Raw genomic sequence first — 18,119 nt, 5'->3', positions numbered from 1 at the left:
TTTCCGTTTCAAGATACACTTAAAGGCAGTGGAAACTATTAGTAATTCCTCAAAATAATTATTAGCATAAAACCTTTCTTGGTGACAAGTAATGGGGAGAGGTTGATGGTATAAAACATTGTGAAAAACGGCTCCCTCTGAAGTGCCATAGTTTTTGAGAAAGAAGTAACTTGATTTCGAGACCTCAGATTTAGAACTTGAGGTCTCGAAATCAACCATCTAAACGCACACATCTTTGTGTGACAAGGGGTTTTTTTCTTTCATTATTATCTCGCAACTTCGATGACTGATTGAGCTCAAATTTTCACAGGTTAGTTATTTTATGCATATGTTGAGATACACCAACTGTGAAGGCTTAAGTCTTTGACAATTACCAATGTGTCCACTGTCTTTAAAGAAAAAAAAAGATATACAATGACTGGAATGACAATAAACTCCTATTGCAATATTTCACGCTGATTGCGAATGAATTGATTGGTAGTTTGCTATTATGAGTGGGTACCCAACTGAAATGGGTTAACCAATATACATGTAGTCATAATGACCTTTCCAATATCTGACTATCGTATAGCATTGAGGGATTTTGAATAAGGGAATCAATGTGTGGTGAAGAGGTTTTCAACAAGTGGTTTAAACCTGCGCTGAGGCCTGGACTTGATAATTTTACCGAGACGAATTATCAAGAACCAGCTAGGCCTCGGCGGGTTTAAACCACTAGTTGAAAACCAATTCAACACACTCTGATTCCCACTTCTTTGTCAAAAGGTAAAATAAATGCACAAATTATAATTGTTCAATGATTTTTTCAACACAACACCCCTCCAGCTATGAAATGGTAAGGCCCTCGGGTAAACAACTCCTTATAAGGAGATGTGCGCGTAGCCTGTATCGCGTGATGTGGCACAGCTGTTTCAGCTGTTGCTCTCGACCAGTAGGAATGAAGAAACTGTCTTATAAGCGCAGGTGCAAGCTCGCGTGTCACGCCCATGTTTCAACACTCTTTACTGGTGTTATATCACCCGTTCAAAAAACCCCTCGTGATGCCCTCTCGACCAATCAGAATGGATAAACTGTCTTAGGTATTTATGAATTTGTATTTAAAGGTTTTAAAGGTTTTGGGCCATGAAATGGAATCCCCACTCCCTGTGAATGAAGATGTAGTTTACCTGTAGAAGTTTCAGCTTCATTAGTCGTCAAGTTTTTGAGAAAGAAAAAAAAGTGAAAATCACAGAACAATATTTTTAGGTAAAATACATGCTACAATAAAAGAGACGAACAAATTTGTCGCAACATTGTTTTACTTATTTCTCAAAAACTACAGGACCTAAGCAAGTAATATTTTATGAGAGGCGTTCTACTATCATTATCTTTAAACTGTGTAAATTTAATATTATTTTTGAGGGTGGTTTGACCATCCTTTTGCGTTTGTCTCTTTGACAGCTCTGTGAACACAAATCCCATTGGATATGCTTTTGAGGAGAGTTCGGAGCGTCTCCACTTGCTGTTCACTGTCCGGTGTGATAATGGCACAAAGTTACCATGAATATCGGATGCAGGAATATCCAAGGAAGATTTAGGCACAAATTGCTTCTCTCGCTAGCATGCCTAGTTCCAGAGTTATTGTCAAGCATAACGGTTGTCTGACAACTAATACTGTTGCAAATAATAACAAATAATTGGCCCCATTGTTTGGCAACAGATAAAGGTTGACCGACATATCTATAATGACCTTGCCGATCTAGTCATATAGAAATAGGCGAGTCTTACCATTCGGGGGTGGGGGAGGGGGCGGCTGGAATTTAGAATAGAATGGAAGATTATTTCAGTCTGGGGGAGACAATATAAGTTTCCCTTATAAGTCAATCCTTGAGAGAAAAAAAACATTTTAAGTAGGTACATGCATGAGGGTCTGCACGTTTATAGCTCAGTGGCGCGGTTTGTGCAGTAAAGAAAAGACAAGACAAGGTTACACAATTGTTATGTGAAAATTTCAAAAAATATGTTCTCAATTTGTTTCATTCTTAATTTTTATTTTTATATTTTAAACTTAGTCATTCTACCACTGATTCATTTAGGATCATGAGCGATGATTGATTTTTATTTTAATCTCATCAAAATATTTTTGTTTTCTTTTTAATGTTTTTTCTGTCACAAATTTGTTGCCTGTGTGTTTACATTTTGAAATTTCATTCTTTGTTTGTGATATTGTTGTATTTTTAGTGTCTATTTTTGTAAACTGCAGATTTCAGCTTTTAGCCGCTGTATTGCAGTGTTAAAAAAAACCAATGAATAATGATAATAACAAATTGTATTATTAGTTTAAATTTGAGGTGTTCAAATTTACAGATAGATACTGAACAAAGAATCAAAATTAAAGGGTGTTAGAATAACACCAATGTAATTGTTTTTATATTCTTATATTCTTTTCTTGATACCCATGGTGTTAATTTAACACCCCAGTTTTTGCCGTGAACCAAATTTGTATATTGGCATTAATTTCAGAGTCTTAATTTTGGTTGTTTACCTATACACCGATGTGTGTTAGCACTGTATACTCAGTACAACCCCCCCCCCCCCCCCCCGAGTCCTGTGAAAAAATATCACAGGCAAAATTATTACTCGGGTAAGATTCGAACCCACAACCCATGCAATTCTAGAGCAGTGTCTTACCAACTAAACTACTGAGGTTGCCCAGTAGCTAAAGGCAACCTCGGCAGTCTAGTTGGTAAGACACTGCTCTAGAATGGCAAGGGTGGTGGGTTCGAATCCCACCCCAGTAATATGCCTGTGATATTTTTTCACAGGACTCGGGAAAGTACTGCGTAGACAGTGATAACACACATTGGTGTCTGGGTAAACAACCAAAATTAATACTCTTTATCCCCGATGCACATTTAACATCTCTTATAACTTCAGAGTCATTACAAAATGTATACAGAGCCAACATCAGTAAACAGTCTTGTATCACAACTTATATATAAAATAACAAACCTGTGAAAACTTAGGCTCAATCGGTCATCGGAGTCGGGAGAAAATAACAGGAAAACCCACCCTTGTTTTCGCACGTTTCGCCGTGTCATGACATGTGTTTAAAATAAATCTGTTATTCTCGGTAAGTGATAATTGTTTTAATGTTTTCTCAAAAAGTAAACCATTTCATGGAATAATATTTCAAGAGAAGTCATTCACCATTACCTTCTGTAAACCCTGTAAGTAATTTGTAAATCTGTGAACTTTTAAATTTTGTTCTGTTCAGAAAGTGTCCAATGGCTTTAAAGGGAAGGTACACTATAGATAATTGTCAAAGACCAGTCTTCTCACTTGGTTTATCCCATCATAACCACAAAATAACAAGCCTGTGAAAATTTGTGCTCAATCGGTCATCGAAGTTGCAAGAAAATTATGAAAGAAAAAACACCCTTGTTGGACGAATTAGTGTGCTTTCAGATAAGAATAAATAACTTCTAGCTAGAAGTCTTTTATTATTTTAGTGAGAAATTACCTCTTTCTCAAAAACTACATTACTGCAGAGGGAGTCGTTTTCCACAATGTTTTATACTATCAACAGCTCTCCAATGCTCATTACCAAGTCAGTTTTTAAGTTAATAATTGTTTTGAGTAATTACCAAACGTGTACCTTCCCATCAAAGCAATCCAAGGAGAATCAAGTTTTATAGACACACGAAGCGAAGAGAAGAAAAGGCTGCACTCCAGCGTGTTTAGTAACAAACAACCATCAGCTGTCAGAGTCGCCCCTCATCAAAGGTCTTTACAAAAAAGACTGACTTGCTATTTATCCGCCACGATGCCTTTTAAATCTTACAAATGACTATAACCAACTCAGAGTGCCCTTCACTTGATCTAAGAATATATCATCACACTTGAGATACCCACAACAACAACAGGAAAGGAGTAAAAGATACAACCATGTGAGTTTTAAAAGGGAGGGTATACAGTCTCCTGACGATAACTAGAGCAAGCTAGTGGAAACGTTGAGACCAATTTAAGAACCGACTCCGCAGTAGTACAATTAATTATGATCCTATAAGCTAAAGTAGTAGTCCCAGACTATTGGTATACCATTCGCCCAGGTACATAGTTAATAAGCAGGACAGTTCTTTTCAGAACTGAGAAGTATCCCGAACACCCGAACAATCTACCTTTAAGTTTACAACTGCAAACAAAAATTCTGCAGTCATCTATTAATAACAAGAATGTCTCACCTTGATGTATTCCTCTTCAAATGTCCACCGTCTTGGGAGGGGAAAAGTATAAAACGTCTTCAGCATCGGTTGTTGAACTGAGGGGAATAAGCACATCACTCAGCGCACTCTACCGTTGCAGGTGGGCTGCACTGCATACTGATCATTCAACTTCCTATCAAGTACATCAAAGAATAGCACCGCGTTAAAAATACACACCAACCAGCAGCAATCTGACTGTTTCTTCTGTGAAGGAATAAAATACGTATCATGTCTCGATGCACGTGTTAAAGGCAGTGGACACTATTGGTAATTTCTCAAAATATTTATTAGCATAAAACCTTATTTGGTAAAAATGGGGAGCTGTTGATAGTATAAAACATTGTGAGAAACGGCTCTCTATGAAGTAACGTAGTTTTCCAGAAAGAGGTAAATTTCCGTGATTTTGATTTCGAGACCTCAGATTTAGAACTTGACGTCTTGAAATCAAGCATCTGAAAGCACACAACTTCGGTTGTTTTTTTCTGTCATTGTTATCTCGCAACTTCGATAACCAATTGAGCTCAAAGTTTCACAGGTTTGTTATTTTATGCATATGTTGAGATACAAATAGTGAGAAGACTGGTCTTTGACAGTTACCAATAGTGTCCAGTGTCTAATAGATTTAAAATGGCTTTGAATATTGTATCTCTGGTGGGATTCCTAATGCTACTGTTAATCGCTCTTAAAATGCATGGCATTAGAAGCCAACAGCAGCTTTTTATATAGTATAAAGCATTTTGAGAAACATTTCACTTTGAAGTACGCCCCAAAACTTGAACCTGAGAAGCATTAGAGGGCCTGATGCTTACTTGTTAAACAGATTCATTGGGAGAGGCATGTCACAAACCTGGAGCTCTACGGTGGGCTGCCGAGAGTTAGCACCAAGATTAGGGCAAGAAGGCTGAGACTAGCAGGTCACTGTCTCAGACATGATGAGCTGGCAGCGAGCAAGCTTGTGCTTTGGGCCCCTACTCAAGGTCACTGTTCCCGAGGTAGACCGCAAACCACCTATGTGGACACCTTGTGCCGGGACTCTGGACTGCGTCGGGAAGAGCTACGTACAGCAATGGAGGACCAACGTGTTTGGAGGGCCATCATCCGATGCTCCGCATCGACTGAATGAATGAATGATGCTTACTTAACGATTCTCAGATTCAAGTTTTGGGGATAAAATTATATATTTTTCCACAACCACATTACATCAAACAGAAATAATTCTCAAAATGCTTTATGCAATAGAGAGCTGCTGTACTTTATACTGCCATTAATATTAAGAGTGATTATCAAACATTTAGTTCCTATTAAAGACACTGGACACTATTAGTATTCGTCAATGACTAGTCTTCTCACTTGGTGTATCTCAACATTTGCTTAAAATAACAAACCTGTGAAATATTGAGCTCAATCGGTCATCGAAGTTGCGAGATATTAATCAAAGAAAAAACACCCTTGTTGCACCATGGTCACACGAAGTTGTGTGCTTTTAGATGCTTGATTTCAAGACTTCAAATTCTAAATCTGAGGTCTCAAAATCAAATTCGTGGAAAATTACTTCTTTCTCGAAAAACTACGTCACTACAGAGGGAGCTGTTTCTCACAATGTTTTATACTATCAACCTCTCCCCATTACTCATATTCAAGAAAGGTTTTATGATAATGATTATTTTGAGTAATTACCAAATTGTTCACTCCCTTTAATAAGTTTCAAGACTTACACTGTGGCATGGTGTGTCCTTGTAGGCAAGTGAGAAGTCAGAAAAATGCGGGCTTGTAAAACTTATTTTTGAGAAAGCTGGACTTGCATACAATGAATTTCATTGTACAGAATCAGTAAGGGCTTGCATTTTGTGGGGAGAAACATCCACAAGCAATCGCTGTTTGTTATTGGAACAAGCACTAAGAGAAGATTGATCCCATTTTAAGGGCACCAGGGCAATGACCAGGGGGCATGGAGGCAATCGCTGTTTGTTACTGCAGCAAGCACTAAGAGAATATTGATTTCATTTTAGTGCACCAGGGCAATGACCAGGGGGCATGGAGGCAATCGCTGTTTATTATTGCAACAAGCACTAAGAGAATATTGATCACATTTTAAGGGCACCAGGGCAATGACCAGGGGGCATGGAGGCAATCGCTGTTTATTATTGCAACAAGCACTAAGAGAATATTGATCACATTTTAAGGGCACCAGGGCAATGACCAGGGGGCATGGAGGCAATCGCTGTTTGTTATTGGAACAAGCACTAAGAGAATATTGATCACATTTTAAGGGCACCAGGGCAATGAACAGGGGGCATGGAGGCAATCGCTGTTTGTTACTGCAACAAGCACTAAGAGAATATTGATCTCATTTTATGTTGGTTTGAATTTTCACATTTTACTTTTAAGGCGCCGACAGTAAACTTTTAGTACTCAGGTGTTATTTTTAGTATAACCATGAAATCAAATATGATGGTACAAAACCCCCAGATTAATTGTTACATATTTTAGTAGCATTTGCATACAGCTTACCAATCAAAATGAACTGTGCTGGTACCTGATCGCTCTGATAAATAAAGGCCCGGTCACACAGGCCCCGATAACAAGAACGTGGGCGGGTTCTGCATGGAGTAATTCAACCAATCAAGTAAGCTTGGGCGATATCGATTTATTTTATTCACGATATATCGCCGACAATATGTCACGACACTCGATATAATCGTGATTAATTAAATTTGACATCATCAGTCTTCAAACACCCAGTGAAAGTTGTAGAAGAGACAGTCATAGCATAAGAGAGGTGTTCTAATGACCTGCTCTTCTGGTTTTACTCCAAACCTATGGAGTGCAAGATGTCTCAGCTATGAAATACATTGCTATATTGCGATACTTAATCGATATCGCGATATATCGATGTTTTGCGTAAAACCAAATCGATCCGATATCGAAATCGTTTCCAAATTAGTATCGCGATATTCGATAATATCGTGGTATCGCCCCAGCTTACAATCAAGGGGGTGCAATTTTCATCGTTCTCGTTTTCGTTCTCGTTATCGGGGCCTGTGTGACCGGGCCTTAAACATGTATAATTGCAAAAAGCTAAAGGCCCCTACAGGCCTAATGTTTTGACCCTAAGTTACACTCCTATGTTCCGATACCCCTATGTTCTGACAAACCTATATGTACTGGCTACATTAATCTAGAGGCTGTTGGTTCAAGTCCCACCCCAGTCAAATTGTCGTTGTTAAAACCAAAACTGTGTAATTTTGTGTTCGTCCTTTGGGCTGTGTACAAATCATGCCGTCTGAAAGTCCAGACTCATACGGCTCTTTTATGCACTCTAAAAACTACAGGGTTGAATCAAACACTTGAGTTCGGTGAGTGACTACACTTTGAAAGTGTTGAATCCAGCGTTTTGTTTGTTAAATCTAGCATTCTAAATTTGTTATCCAACGCAAAAAGGGTTAATTCAACAATTTAAGCATTGTTATTTCAGCATTTTTAAAAACAATTCCTTTGAATTGTTGGATCAGCTTTTTAAATGTTAAACTGGCATACTTTAAATGCTGGATTTAACACCTTCAAAGTATTGTCACTCACCAAACTCATGCAAGTGTTGGATTCAACTCTTTAGTTTGAACATCTGATGTCAATTCAATTAAATTCAATGAAACATTTATTTCCGTACTCACAATCAGAAAAGACAGAATCCTTAGGACAACATTTTAAGTAGAACATTACAAGCAAAGAGTTAACATGACCAATGACAATGGTACTGAAGAAAAACATAACAATATAAGAAGAAGTGAGGAAGGAGGCTGTTCAAATAAGCCGCTGTTTGTGAGAAACAGCCTTAGACAACAAAACAAAACAAAAACGTACAGGAGAGAATGCAAAACCTGTAATGAGCTAACTACAGATAATGTCCAAGAAATAGTGACAAAATTAATAAATCTTTATCTCCAGTTCACTTTTTCATCTATTAAAATAAAGGATTTGAACTGCCTCTAGCTATCGGGCAATCTCAGTGGTCTAGTTGGTAAGACACAGCTCTAGAATCGCAAAGGTCGTGGGTTTGAATCCCACCCGAGTAAATACGCCCGAGATTTTGTTCACAAATCTCAGAAAAGTACTGAGTATACAGTGCTAAAACACATCAGCGTAAAACCCAAATTAATATTCTCTATCCACGATGCAATTTTCCATCTATTCAAATTAGGGCCAGCTAAAAGCGAAACAAAAAGAGGTCACACCTCACAAGTTCGTCACAAGTCCGTTTATCACCACATTCTCAGTGAACAATATACCATTTGAAAAACATGAATAGCGCTGATGATTCTTAACAAATGAAAATAGCGGAGTGGATCCGCAAGACGCCACAAGATCATTACGGGATGAATCAAGCTTTGTCTAGACATGGAATGGTAACGAGGCCAATTAGTCATGGTTGGGTGACACCTGTTGTTCTCCAGTGTTCATATGGCTCATTTACTCAAACTGTGAAAAGATATTGTTCTTTTCCCCACCGCCCGACATATTATGCATATTTATGTAATTTATGTAATATTAACTAATAAATAGAGAAGATGATGTGCCAGATAGGGGGAGGGGGAGGGTAAGGGGGAGGGGGAGGGGTGGGGAGGGGGAGGGGAGGGGAGGGGAGGGGGAGGGGGGAGAGGGAGGGGGAGGGGATGGGGAGGGGGTGGCCCCTCTTGAACCTTCCACAGCAATACCACTACAAACATTCAATGGGTGAAATGCAAATCTACTTTTCATGAAATGAAGTCGTCTGGGTACGTGTGGGTTAATACAGGGAAATTGAATTAAGGGGGCAACTGTATAGATTCAATTGGAATAGAGAAAATTACGCAAATTACATCACTACGGCGCAACCGTTCCGCACGAATGATTCCACACGTGTGTGCGTTGTCAATATTTTTATTTAGGATTTGTCTTCTTCTTATTGCACTTTACTTCGGCCAAATTGATTTATTTATTGACCAAACCAACAGTGGATGAGCCGCCAATTACAGGAAATAATTGTAAATATAAGAAATAAATAGTGGGCATAACCGCTCCAGATTTGGGGCGATATCTCAATAACCCAACCACATTTTGAAATGTAATTTTCACAGGTTAGTTTCACTAATCTACATTTCTATAGGATTGAAAAACTATCAAATGGCTAAACAAAAAAACTTGACAAGCCAAGGAAAATCCGATTCTATTCTTCATTAACAGTTAAAAGGAAACTATACTCAATTAATAAAAAATAATATTGCCTAAAAACGGTAGGTCTTCAAATGACGCTTAAAAATGGCAATACATAAACAGTCTCGGAGACACCCATCCTCTAATACTAGGCATGCAACTGTAACTTCACCAAGAAAGAGGCAATTACAAAATTGCAATGATTTTGTATAGTATTTTTCAATTTTGAATGGTAAAACTGAGATTTAAAAAAGAAGAGGAAATCAGCTGATCCGAGGAAAAGTTGCATGCCTGTAATACCTTACAGGTGAGATAGAGAGCATAAATGAAATAAAACTGATATCTTTAAACAGCTACCTGAGCGGAATGTTTTCAACGGAAATGGTATTTTAACTTGTTTTTAATGCACTTGTTCACCATTTTAATGTAATTTTGATATGTGTACACTTCTGAATTTTTCGTAATTATCGATTAAAAAATCAGGCCCCAACCGAAAGGTTTGGGAAAACTAAAAACACTTCTGCCGTTGAGAGCGCGCGTCAAAGGACAAACTTGAAATCTTGTTATAGTCATATGACTCGATTTCCCTATTCTTTGAAAACATATTAAGTGAATTTCAGCAAAGTTTACGACTTGACATATAGGCAGTGGACACTATTGGTAATTACTGAAAATAATTATCAGCATAAAACCTTACTTGGTAACGAGTAATGGGGAAAGGTTGATGGTATAAAACATTGTGAGAAACGACTCCCTCTGAACTGCCATAGTTTTTGAGAAAGAAGTTATTTTCCACGAATTTGATTTCGAGACCTCAGATTTAGAACTTGAGGTCTCGAAATCAACCGTCTAAACGCACACAACTTCGTGTGACAAGGGTGTTTTTTTCTTTCATGATTATCTCGCAAGTTCGATGACCGATTGAGCTAAAAAAAATCACAGGTTTGTTATTTTATGCATATGTTGAGATACACCAACCATGAAGGCTAGTCTTTGCCAATTACCAATAGTGTCCACTGCCACAAAAGGCTATTATTGATAAAGATAATATTTCACATACCAAGAGTATTAATCAATATTAATTTCATCATTTGATAACTCCGGCGTATATTTGTTAAAGGCTGTGGACAATGTTTGCAATTACTCAAAAATAATTGTTCACATACATGTAAAAACATACTTGGTTGGTAATGAGCAATGGAAAGCTGTTGACAGTATAAAACATTGTGAGAAACGGCTCCCTCTGAAGTAACAGAGTTTTGGAGAAAGAGGTCATTTCTCACTCAAATATAAGGTTTGATATCTGAAACAAAAAGTTGCATCCCCTTGAGGTGATCCCCTAGCTGCCGCTTCCCAGGTTGTATCGTAATTTGGGTGTGATCCCTGGCTACACGGCAGTTAACGGTTGTATGGCTTCTGACTGGCACCCCCGAACAAAGATATTGACAAAATAGGGACACCGCCAATATAGGGCTAGATAGCTCAGTTGGTAGAGCGCCGGCACGTTAATCCGGAGGTCGTTGGTTCGAATCCCACTCTAGTCAATTCTTTGTTCAACCCCAAAAAAACAAATATAAGGCCTGTACCATTGCAGGCATCTGAAAGCACATAAGTTTGTGCAACAACAAGGGTGTTTTTTCTTTCATTATTCTCTTGCAACTTCATTGACTAATTGAGTACAAATTTTCACAGATTTGTTTAGTTTATGCATAATGTTAAGCATGTGATGGGATACACCAAGTAAGAATACTGGTCTTTGACAATTACCGAAGGTGTTCAGCAACCGGTTTCACAAAACACTAGGATTAATTCTATCTCAAGTTAGGGGAAAAACATCTGGCTGAACTGTTCACACTTAGGATGGGTTCAATGCGTCCTAACGCATATATGGACAGGGAGCTTAACTAGCCTAAGCTCTTAGATTAATCCTAAGTTAGGAACAGTTTGGTGAAATAGACAGCAATGCCTTTAATGGTATTTGTCCGGTTTTTATACAAAGGTGTTGCAGTGCAAGCTGTAGTCAATCATGGCAGAAACACTTAAGACAAAGTTCCTGTAAAAAGCCAGGGGAAAAAAATCTGGCTGAACTGTCCTTACTTAGGATGGGTTCAATGCGTCCTAACGTATATATGGACAGGGAGCTTAACTAGCCTAAGCTCTTAGATTAATCCTAAGTTAGGAACTGTTTGGTGAAATCGACAGCAATGCCTTTAATGGTATTTGTGCCACAGAGCTGTAAATTTTACATGAAAAAACCCTCTCATTATGAAACAAAAACCACAGCTCATGAGCTACACCCGATAAGGCATCTCAAAGCGCTCATTATATTTTCCGACTGGTACATGTTTGCTCAGCTATGTCTGAATTATGAGACCCATTTTGATCCAACCCTACAGGGATTCATAAAAGGTGATGCGGTGAAAGCTGCATCCAATCATGGCAGAAACACCTTAGACAAAGTTCCTAGAAAATGCCACAGTAATTGTTGAATTTGAGCTGCTGAGGATGGACAAAAATATGTACCCTTTCCAAAGGGAAAAAGTCTTGCGGTACAAAATCCCCAGTAGCAAAACACAACAAGTTTAGCACTAATTCAGGATTTATAAAAGGTGATGCGGTGACAGCTGCATCCAATCATGGCAGAAACACCTACACAAACTTCCTAAAAAAATGCCACGGTAATGGTTGAACTTGAAACTGCTGAGGCTGGAAAGAAAAATATTCCCGGGAAAAAGTCTCAGTAAAAAAATCCCTAATGGTAAAACCCAAAAAGTTTTGCAATAACTCCGGTTTTTATACAAAGGTGTTGCAGTGCAAGCTGTAGTCAATCATGGCAGAAACACTTAAGACAAAGTTCCTGTAAAAAGCCAGGGGAAAAAAATCTGGCTGAACTGTTCACACTTGAATTACTGAGGCTGGAAAAAACAAAGGCTACATATCAAACACCATGTGAAGTATATTGTTTACAATATTTCCTCCGGAGGAATATTTTCATGAAATACTGTCAGAGGCAACGAAAATAGCAATTGAAGACCCCCACAAATCACACTTGCCCAGGTCAATTGCTGCACTTGTAATAGTCACCAACTGTATAAACTTACATTAAACATCCTTGACGTAATGTTATTTTAGTATGGCAGGTAGATGATGGGATTGTGCCTTTGATATACAACCGTGGAACCTGGCAGCATTTGCCAGTGACTAGCAAGGCAGCTGTTAAGCAGAAAACACTGCTAAGCAAATTTATATGCCAAGAAAAAAATGGGTGGGGCACCAGTCACACCGATGTAAACATTGAGGACTTTCGGCTGGTATCCAGTTTCTGGTAAGAAGTATCTTTCTAAAGGCACAATTCCCTAAAATAATAAATATTTGCTGTATTTGCCCAACTGTTATTTACGGTAAGGTTTGATGAAACACCATGTAATGACTATTTCTAATGAGTTGGGGTGGTTCTGAAAAGAACCGTTGGTTTCAAGTCAACGTTTCGATCAGTATGCTCTGATTGTCTTTCTCCAGAAGATGATCAGAGCATACTGATCGAAAGGTTGAGTTGACACCAACGGTTCTTTTCAGAACCACCCCAACTCATTAGAGATAGTCATTACATGGTGTTATCCGCAAACCTTTACATATCGTATTTCCACCATGCAAAGTTTCCAATCCTACTCAACTGTTATTTGTCAAGAGCGCAGTTTCTATTAGAAAAAGCACATATCATATGACCCACTCTAAACCAATGAAAAGGCAGAATTTATTTCTGAAGGGGTATTATAAAAGGGAAAACTGCTCTCTGGTTTATGAATCCATTTTTGTTTCATTTTTTTGTCATAAATTCCGCAAAATACTCCACTACGCATCTTTAAAGTCAACAGAAAACAAGTTAATTTTTAACACAGGTACCATATTGGCATACTGACCAAATAATCCGCTGGATATAATGTAATTATAATACCATAACCTGATCAGTTTATAATCCTTCCAGCGGTGTATATCAACATTCACTCTCTCGCTATATCTCTGCTATAATAATAATAATAATAATAATAATAATAATAATATCAAAGTCTTATATATAGTGCACGTATCTACCAAACAAGGTACTCAAGGCACTGAGTATATACAAACTTTCAGAAAGATAGGTTATTGCAGTGATGAATTCTTAGACCCAATTATTTAGCACATTGTAAGGGTTTACAAGGTGCTACTCTCTGTTTCTGCCTCCATGCTCAAACTCACTATAACTCGAGCTGCTATAACTCACTCCCGATAAAAGCTATTCCACAGATAGAGATAATATTCAGAGACTGTGAGATGGCAGATATTTTTTTTTCTTTAGGACTGATTCCTGACAGTGTCACCCAAACCTCAAATATTTGATAAAAGAGAAAAACAGTGTACCAGGCAGCTGAAAGAACAGGGCCCAATTTCATGGCTCTGCTTACCGCCAAATTCTGCGATTCCCCGCTTACGTGCAAGCGCCGAATTTCTGCACTAGCCTTGTAAGCGTAGAATGCCTAGTAACTTGGAATATGCACGCGCAGAAGCCCAAATTTCGCGCACTAACCCGTGAAATACGCTTGCCGTAAGCACAGAATTCCCTGCTTCCGTAAGCGCTGATTCTGTGCTTACGGTAAGCAGAGCCAAGAAATTGGGCCCAGATGTGCAACAAGGGTGTTTTTTCTTTTATTGTTCTCTTGCAACTTCAATGACCAATTGAGTCAAAATTTTCACAGATTTGTAATTGTATGCATATATTGGGATACACCAAGTGAGAATACTGGTCTTTGACAATTACCAAAGGTGTCCAGTGCCTTTATAACACAATCACGTGTTTGAAAACGAAACATAGTTACCACCACCAACTGCTTCCTTGACGATATAGCCATATATCTTTTTTACATATTCGACGCAGGTGACGCTATTAATTGCTTCCTCAATTATTAATTTTTATATTTTTTATTTTTTGATAGTGAAATCCTTTCCTCCTTATTGATGCCTTTAGGTTTTCTCCTTCGGTGTTCATCAAACCGCGAACCCCCAAAAAACCTTCAATTTAGAAGTCAAAGACGCAACGAGCCCAACATATGCGGACAGCAGCGTGTCATCGTGGCCAACGACCATGATATTGCTTGCCAATAAGAATCATTGTGTCCTTTACAAATTGTAAGGACGACTGCCAGGTGTTAAAATATTTATCCGGAGATAGAAAATAACAACAACATTTGCGTTTCTCATTGAAAAACAAATTATCCAGTTTGAATTATTCAGACTGGAGGAATAAGCGAGGAGGCAAACGGATTATATTGTTTCATTTTGAGTCCTTTGTTTTTAAAGGCAGTGGACACTATTGGTAATTACTCAAAATAATTATTATCATAAAACTTTTCTTGATTACGAGTAATTGGGAGAGGTTAATAGTACAAAACATTTTGAGAAACAGCTCCCTCTGAAGTGACGTAGTTTTCGAGAAAGAAGTAATTTTCCACGAATTTGATTTCAAGACCTCAGATTTAGAATTTGAGGTCTCGAAATCAAGCATCTGAAAGCACACAACTTCATGTGACCATGGTGCGACAAGGGTGTTTTTTTCTTTCATTAATATCTCGCAACTTCGACAACCAATTGAGCTCAAATTTTCACAGGTTTGTTATTTTATGCATATGTTACACCAACTGTGAAGACTAGTCTTTGACAATAACCAATAGTGTCCAGTGTATAAGGTTTGTGCAGTGACTGCCCTATATTCCGACACCCCATGGTTCTGAAAACCTATTAGATAACCACAACAATACTTGTGGTTTTTAGTTTTGATGTTTGGTTGCATTCCTTTACAGGCAGTGGATGCTATTGGTAACTACGTAAATAATTATTAGCATAAAAACTAACTTGGTAACAAGTAAAGGGGAGCGGTTGGTAGTACAAAACATTTAGAGAAAAGGTTCCCTCTTTTGAGACCTCACAGATTTAGAGTCTCGAAATCAAGCATCTGAAAGAACACAACTTCGTGTGACAAGGGTGTTTTTTTCTTTCATTATTATCTCGCAACTTCGTTGAGCCCAAATTTTCACAGGTTTGTTAATTTATGCATATGTTGAGATACACCAAGTGAGAAGACTGATCTTTGACAACTACCAATAGTGTCCAGTGTCTTTAATGTGATTCCCTGCTAAATATTCCGACGACTCTATACTATTATTGTATTATAACCACAACAATATATATTCATGGTTTATAACTTGATACTTGTTACTAAAACGTTGATCCCTGTTAAAGACACTGGACACTATTGGTAATTGTCAAAAACTAGTCTTCTCACTTGGTGTACATGTATCTCAACATATGCATAAACAAAAAAAAACTGTGAAAATTTTTAGCTCAATTGAATTGGTCGTTGAAATTGCGAGATAACTATGAAAGAAAAAACACCCTTGTCACACAAAGTTGTGTGCTTTCAGATGCTTGATTACTTCTTTCTCGAAAACTACCTCACTTCAGCGGGAGCCGTTTCTCACACTGTTTTATACTATTAACAGCTCATTTGTTTGCTTTGAAAAACAACACCAATCTGAGTCACCATCTTTTTGACTAGCACTGTACTCTATGAATATAAATATATCGTCTTGTAATCCAATTTAGAGATCCTGACTGTAATTGCACTTAACATCAATCCGACCTTAACATCAATCAATAATTTTTTAATTGTGCTTATGCTTCAGCCTTGCCCCTGGAATTCCCAAATAGATTTTATCACAATCTTCGGCTCCGACCCAAGACTAAGTTGAGACACTATATAATTAAAAAACAGATGTACAAAATAGATATTTATCCAAGTGGAAAACAAACCAAAGAGATGCAAGTACTGTACTGTAGAGAAAAAAAATAGAGTTGTTTGACAGAACAAAAATGTAAATTCAGCAAAAATATTCTAAGGAAAATGGCACCACCACAAACCACTTCATTCGAAGTTTAAATGTGCAAATTGCCAACATTACCCGAATTTAATCACAGCCTTTCATCTTTATAACCCTCTTGAATGACCAACACTTCCAATACACTGGACACTATGTATAAATGCTTTACATGGTGGCGCACAAACCTGACCTATTGGACCAGAAAATTCAGCTAGCCCCAATGCTGATAATTATTACACTTCTGCTTCACTGTATACAGCCCCAGGTGAAATCAATGGTTTGTAACATCATGCCACTGGGAAAAGGTCAGGAGTTTGGCCACAAGGCGAGGTCTTGTATTGTAGGGGGATGATGAAAGGTACCTCCCATATGAGAAAGATACATTTGAATATACGTTGGTTTGGGGTAATAGACCTTATGCACATGACGTCATTTCAGTACGGCGCCCCCGCATTGGGGTCAGAAGGAGATTGTTCATTGGTCAATCTATGTGCGTTTTGATTGTTTCGTCACCGTTTGACCTCAAAGATGGCGGCTGGATGACGTCAATGCATAAGGTCTAAGGTCATGCGTGGGGCAGCATGCTTCCGAGCAACACTAATTTGGTTTACTTTTGTTACCCCTGACCCGCATGATTTGTCTTTGTTTTTTATCCCTTCTGGTTGTCGTTCCCATTTGGTTCTGTTTTCCTCCTGCATGCTCCGCCCTCAGCCGCCCTCTTATTGTGTTTATTTTTTCTTTTTCAAATAATTTATTTAAGTTAATTTAATTTAACCTTACTTATTCCTTTATTTAATTCTGTATTTATTTTCCTTACTTCTTGCTTTTTTATAATTGTTTTTTTTTCCCCGTTAATGTTCTGTCTTGTGCTATTGTAACTTGTTTGTTGTACCTTGTATTGGTCGAATAAATAATAATAAATAATAATAATAATAATACCATGTGTGTATCTACTTGCCACGTAGAGTTTGTTCTTAGAGAACTGTCTTTCTTTATTCTACTACCGCGGAGTAGATTTATCGGATGTTCTTCTCTCGGGAGACTTCTCAGTTCTAAAAAGAACTGCCCTGCTTTTGAACTACTACCTGGGCGGAAGGTATAGAAGTTTTGCGTGGACTACTACGCTAGTTTATAAGATCGTAAATAACTGCACTATCGCGGGTCAGTTCTTGAATTGGTGTCATATTGAAACCTCACCATGTAATGCCTCAAATCCTATATGATAGATTTGTAAGTGCATGAATGATTAACGAGCAAACATTGACAAAGATTTGGAGTGGATGTTCACAGCTTGTTACCAACGAGGGCATCTACAGCTCCTCCTACAAATGATTCAATTTACAAGTACAATCTTAAAAACACTGGACGCTACTGGTAGTTACTCAAAATAATCATTAGCATACAAACTTACTAGGTAACAAGCATTGGAGAGCTGTTGATAGCATAAAATATTGTGAGAAATAGCTCCCTCTGAAGTAACAAAGTTTTTGCGAAAGTGGTAATTTCTCACTTAAATATTAAAAGACTTCAGGCCTGAAGACTCTCATTAGGCATCTGAAGCACACAAATTTGTACAACAAGGGTGTCTTTTCTTTCATTATTCTCTTGCAACTTTGATTACCAGTTGAGCCCAAATTTTCACAGATGTGTTATTTTATGCATATGGGATACTCATACCTCCATGGATACACCAAGTGAGAATACTGGTCTTTGAAAATTACCAAAGGTGTCCAGAGCCTCTTTTATTGTAGGGGTCGATAAAAGCTATACC

The 18,119-nt window shown here is 38.0% G+C and overlaps 1 protein-coding gene and 1 non-coding gene across 2 annotated transcripts in view; one reads left to right on the top strand and one right to left on the bottom strand.

Annotated features, from left to right (window-relative positions):
- Window positions 1-18,119, bottom strand: part of LOC117302180 — a 135,120-nt gene that overhangs the window by 82,885 nt on the left and 34,116 nt on the right. The window contains exon 3 of the mRNA XM_033785994.1: window positions 4,224-4,377. The gene's annotated coding sequence lies outside the window, so the exon portion shown is untranslated. The remainder of the gene's footprint in view (window positions 1-4,223; window positions 4,378-18,119) is intronic.
- Window positions 10,906-10,978, top strand: Trnan-guu. The gene has a single exon. It is a non-coding gene; the product is annotated as a tRNA-Asn (tRNA).

This window comes from Asterias rubens, chromosome 18 (assembly GCF_902459465.1).
Source record: "Asterias rubens chromosome 18, eAstRub1.3, whole genome shotgun sequence".
In the NCBI taxonomy this organism is placed as follows: Eukaryota; Metazoa; Echinodermata; class Asteroidea; order Forcipulatida; family Asteriidae; genus Asterias; species Asterias rubens.
Note: the sequence above shows the minus strand (reverse complement) of the source record. Positions and strands in the feature narration are given on the sequence as shown.